Raw genomic sequence first — 6,000 nt, 5'->3', positions numbered from 1 at the left:
GCTAAGGGAAATAAGCCAGTTACAGAAGGACAAACACTGCACGATCTCGTGTATATGTGGAATCTGAAAAAGCCAAACTCACTGAAGAAGAGAATAGAATGGTGACTACAGGGGCTGGCACTGGGGGGACTGGGGAGGAGTTAGTCAATGGAAACAAACTTTCATTTATGCAGGCTGAATAATTCTGGAAATCTTATGTACAGTGTGATTACTATAGTTAATAGCAGTGTATTATATAGTTGAAATTTGCTAACAGAGTAGATCTCAGATACGCTCAACACACACAGAAAAAGATAATTACATGATATGATAGATGTTTTAATTAGCTTGATTGCAGCAATCATTTCACAATTTATACACGTATCAAAACATCATGTTGTATGCCTTAAATATATATAATTTCTACTTGTCAATTATACTTCCATAAAACTGGAAAAAAAGAAAAAAAAAGTATCTTTTCACTGGTATTTTTCCTGTTTCTCTGAATCCTTAGATAGGTGGCCCTTAACTCCTGGTCTGTATGTGGCCCATGTGGATACTGATGAAAAGCCTCAGCCCCTCAGAGGCATCCTGCAGGCGGCTGTGACTCCGCGCACCTGGGCCGAGCGAGGTATCTTCATTCAGGACAAATGGACTTTAAGGTAGACTCTGCAAGAGACACCGAGCAACTCTGTGTGTGTTTTGGGGGGTGGGGCACATAAGTAAACAGCAGGTGAACCACAACATCAACCCCATGTGCAAGGGGAGTCCCTTGGTGTGACCCGCTCTGTGTCCCCAGCAGATGGGGCAATGTTGTGGACACTCAAAATCTACTTGGAGAATTAATGAAGTAGGAATGAATCACTAGGGGAGGTATAAAATCTCAGCCTCCAAGGGTTGGAGAATTCCTGGATGGAGTGTCTCCAGCAGGAGCACTGCAGTGACTTTGGGAGGCTGAGCTGGGAGGATTGCTTGAGCTCAGGAGTTGGAGACTAGCCTGGGCAACATAGAGAGACCTCATCTCTACTAAAAATCACAACTTCTGTAATCATACTCCCCTCATGACTGATTTCAAGCTAACCACTGGCTCACGACATTCCTGCAAATGTCACTGTCAGCTCTTGGAAGCCGGCATGGCTGCTGTGGCCATCCTGACTGTGCTTCACAACTTGTCACTGATGGAGCTTTCCTTAGAGGAGGGTGCAGGAGATCATCAACAGAGTCGGTGCAAAGGAGCTCACGAGGCCAGTGCTGCAAAGTCAGATTTGGGGCCTTTGTCTCCACGTGTATGCAACGTCAGTGTGCACGTCTGCTCATGTGTCCTCTCACGCAGCCTTTGGGAAAGGGACCCCTAGAATGGCGTACTTTCTGACGAGTTCCAGACAGACACTGGGACTGGGTTACAGTGTAGGCTGATGGGGCCCTGCATCCTCTCTTAAGAGTATAGGGCTGGAAAGTAGGTAAACTAGGGATCTGAGTGCACTGCAGAGAGGAGGGTACTGGATACCCCTCAGGGGCCAGGGTAGAGGGAGACCCCTCCAGCTGACATTGGAGCTGAGGATTAAAGATGCGCAGAAGTTTCCAGGTGGACAAGGGAGGGAGGATATTCCAGGCAGAGAAGCAATATGTGGGCTGATTGTGAATAGATTTGACTATTGTGATAGAGTCGCAAACACATGCTATTATATGCCACTGGCCTCATAATGCAGAAGGCACTCTGCCCCCACTAGGAGCAGCAACCCCGCCTCCCACCCCTCATTCCTTGTTTTGTACAGACAGGGGTGGATGGATGCCCACGAGGCCACACGGAGAGGGGCCAGCCCCCACAGTGCTTCCTGGAACAGGGGCAACCGAGGGCTCAGCAGTCCCTTACAAGCAAGGCGAAGTGGTCCCAGAGCCTGGCAGAGCCGGGGAGGAGGCAGGGGAGGAGTAGAGACTGGGTGCTGGAGCCCTAGTGTAGCACGGGAAGGGGGTGACTCAGGCCTTGGTCCTCAGGCCTGTCTCATCGGACCCCTTGATTTGTCAGCCTTCCCCTCTCTCTCCCTTCCCCAGCCCTATAGTCTTAACACTGAGGACGCAGGGCCCTACCAACCTACACAATAACCACATCCCGGTGTCGACGGGGGACATGTTAGAAAGTATGCTGTTCCAAGGGTTCATTTCCCAAAGGCCACACAAGACACACGTGTCCTGCTGTGAATAAGATGATGGCCCTCATCTGATGGTGGAGGGACACGTCCCCCACCCCTGTTCTGCCCCTTTGTCTGTCCCTCTGAGTTGGGAGTTTGCTCTAAGGGAGAGAAAATGCAGCTAAAAATGGGGCAAAATTCACTTCTTTCTGGTATGCCATATGATTTTTACCCAGGCAAATCTTTTTGTTCAATTTCTTCTCTTTCGATCATCAATGTTGCATACACGTTAAGAGGCAAAGGCCCTGAATCTGACTTTGCAGCACTGGCCTGGTGAGCTCCTTTGCACCCACCCCGTTGATGATCTCCTCCACCATCCTCTAAGGAAAGCACAGTCAGTGACAAGATGCCAAAGCTGCCATCCCGGCTTCCAAGAGCTGACAGTTACATTTGCAAGAATTTCGTCAGCCAGTGGTTAGCTTGAAATTAGTCCGGAGGGGAGTATGAGTACAGGAATTTGTGAATGCTACAAACCTCAGGCTTTTTTTTTCCCCAGAAAGCCATTGCTAAAGATTTATGCTCACCCACTGCCAGCACAGCTGAGCGTCACAGGCCTGGAGGAGGGCAGTGGGACGGGGAGTGGAGGGAGAACGGCCAGGCCCAGGCCCTGGGGAGCCTGGGCAGGGAGGGTGCACACGAGCTCTGTGCAGTGTGGCCACCCTCAGCTCTGCTCTGAGTTACAGGCTCACTCTGGGTGCTGGATCCTTGGGGGTCCATGCAGCCTTCAGCTCTGCTCTGAGTTACAGGCTCACCCTGGGTGCTGGGTCCTTGGATGTCCAGGCAGGAGTCAACCAAGGAGGTGCATTTATTTGTCTTCCAGGCACGATCTGGTGATTGCATGGGTGAAGACCCAGGAGGGGAGAAAGAAAGGCAAGTGGACTCATCTGAGAGAGTCTCCAAGGTGTCATTGGCAAGGCTTGCCAAGGATTTAATTAAGCAGACAATGAGAAGGAGAACTGGTGCATGGTACATGGGGTTCTGGCTTGGGTAGCTGACTGGGTGGGGTTGTCCTTTACTGCGACAAAACGGAGATGAAACAAATCTGGAAGGAAAAGCTGGAATTACGTTTTAGGCAACTGTCAGTTTTTTCTCTTTCGATCATCAATGTTGCATACACGTTAAGAGGCAAAGGCCCCGAATCTGACTTTGCATCACTGGCCTGGTGAGCTCCTCTGCACCCACCCTGTTGATGATCTCCTCCACCATCCTCTAAGGAAAGCACAGTCAGTGACAAGATGCCAGGTGAGCAATAGCGTATGAGACTGGAGTACAAGGGCAGGGCTGGACATCAGGCTGAGGAGGGAGCAGCAGAGAGATGAGATCTGTGAATGCATTTATTCACACAGGCCAGTGAGCCTCGGCCATGACCCTGAGCTCCACAAACCCTCCTCCTCTAACTAGGGTAGAAGTGGGGCTCACAGGAAGCCAAGAACAGTGCCTCTTTTGAAAATGAAGTGCCACTTTCCCCTTTGAACGGGCCTCTGATGGAGATCTTAGCCTCACCCAAGGGGCCTGGCGTCCCCACCTTCCCTCTTCTATGTGAATCTGCTGTCCGTCTCTGCTCCCTTGTCCCCTCTCCCCCTCTCTCTTCCTCTTTGCCCTCTCAGGAGGCACAAGTGCATTTTTTGGCTTTAGAAAACAAAAAACTTCAGAAGATGTTTACTCTCTCCCAAAATATTGACAATCACCTTGGAATCAGGCTTGGGCTCCCTGGGGACTTGATCTACTTCAGTCAGCATTTTGGAGCATGCAGAGAGAGTGGAAATAAGGTCTGCTCCACCAGATGTTAATAGCATTTCTGTTTCAGCTAAGCACAGCAAATGTATTTAGAAAAAAGGCCAGAAAAAAAATTCTTCACTCTCAGGTCAGCCAGGCAGCACGTGCCAGGTGTGTAATTTTACCTTTCATCAACAAATGAAAATTCTTGGCTCCTTTTACACCAATTTTGCCTCTTGTTCAGCCCACCTGGGATGTGCACAGCTTTTGACATGTCTTCAAGTAAGTTTGCTTTGCAAAACTGATGGGCATTTAGGATGAGAAAGACAGGATTCATGAGAGCCGATTGTACACTGAGAGCTTGCTGTGTCCAGTTGAGCCCAGTGGCTGGAGCAAGTCACAGGTCTGGCCATGGGCCCGCACTGGCCAGCTGTCTACACTGCGGCCCGTGTGTTTCGCACTAGGGTTTTAGAGTGATCTGATGCTCTCCTTTGCTTCTGCATGAGGAAGACTATGCCACAAGGTCCCTGGCTGCCCCGGGGCACCCCTGCCTGTGTCCTTTCAACACCCAGTGCAGCCAGCAACAGCTAGAGGTTGTGACATGAGGCTTTATTCAGTGAATCCAAGATGATGCCAATAAACACCTTCCTTCCCAGTGGCCTCCTCAGTTCCCAGAATACCAGAGTGCCCGAGCCCCACGCTCAGCCAGGCCAGGAGCTGAGAAGCTGAGCTGTAGTGCAGGCTTCAGGGCCAATGGGAATGAGTCTTTGGCAGCACTCAGCATCTCTTTGTTTTCATGGCACCCTTCAAAACTAAATGCTAAATTACTTCTGGGCAATGAGTAACACCTCTCTGTGTCTACAGATAGATGGATGGGGTGATGGAGGCATTGGAGAAACCAGAAAAAATAGAAAAATTACATTTTAATATGTTCAAGTCACTTCAATCCCTAATTTTTACCTCTGTTGGGTTATTTGGCACTAGAGCCCTTGACTTCCTCTTACATATGCAAGAAGCCACCGTCCACCCATTATTCCACATCTCAGGTGCAGCCGTATCTGTGTTGATCCACTGCGGACCTGCCAAGGGCTGTGTGACTTGTGGGCAGCTGCAGAGGTTCTGTGCAAGCACCGCAAGTGACGCTATGTTTGGGTCCACAGGTAAGCCCAGGCGAGCCGCCCGTCTGCAAGATGAGGGCTTGGATGGAGGCATCCAAGGCTCCACCTCGATGGCCTTGCTTTCCTCCAGCTATCAGGAGCCTCACAGTAAATCATGTGTGTTCTGGGCCAACTTTTTAAACATTTGAGAAATATCTAATGAAGAGTTTGTGTGCCAACAAAGGGTGGTACTTTTATTATAAAGGTGTACTTGGTCTTCACTGGGAGCTCATAATGGAATTCCAGAGCAGGATGCGTGTGGCATCACTATCTGGCGGTCTGCCAGAAACGTCCATGGGGTCCAGAAATGGGTCCAAAGTGTGAGCAGGGCATCTGGGGGTGCTGTCAGTGCAGGGGCCGTGGCTGGGCAGGCAGGCATGCATGTGGGCTGTGTGTTCTGAGAGGGCTGTCCAGCATGTGCGAGCCCCAGCATCTCAAGCAGGGTCTGCAGGCTCCACTCCCCATCCTCTGTCCCCCCTCATCTGTGGTGAGAGCACCCAAAGGCATAGTGTGCAGGTGCAAGCTGGAACAGGAAATCCGCATGGGGTCCCAGCCTCCAGTCGTGGGTCCTGTCTCTCTGAGGCCACTTGGCGGGACAGCATGAAGCCAGACACACTTCATCGAAGTGTGAATGCTTGCATGTGATTGGGTTAGGACTAGGCCCACAGCGACTCAGTTTCCTTTTCTTTAAAACATCAGAGCATCGCACCTGTCTTGAAACAGTGACAGGGGCTGAGATGTGATCCCTTTCCCCTGGGCCGGGCGCATGGTCACTGCCCAGTAAAGGTCAATTCCTTTCCATCCCTAGTGACCACGTGTCATCCCATCCCTCTAGGGAGTCTGTGACCATCTCTCTTGGGACACCAGGCTCCGATCCCGCTCTAGGATAGCAGTCTCCCCGCAGGAAGCCTCATCGCCAACGCTGACAGATCCTGGGACAGGGAGTGAGACTTAACCCT

Source organism: Macaca thibetana, chromosome 4 (genome assembly GCF_024542745.1).
Source record: "Macaca thibetana thibetana isolate TM-01 chromosome 4, ASM2454274v1, whole genome shotgun sequence".
NCBI classification, from domain to species: Eukaryota; Metazoa; Chordata; class Mammalia; order Primates; family Cercopithecidae; genus Macaca; species Macaca thibetana.
The sequence above is the reverse complement of the archived record's forward strand: the minus strand, read 5'-3'. Positions refer to the sequence as shown.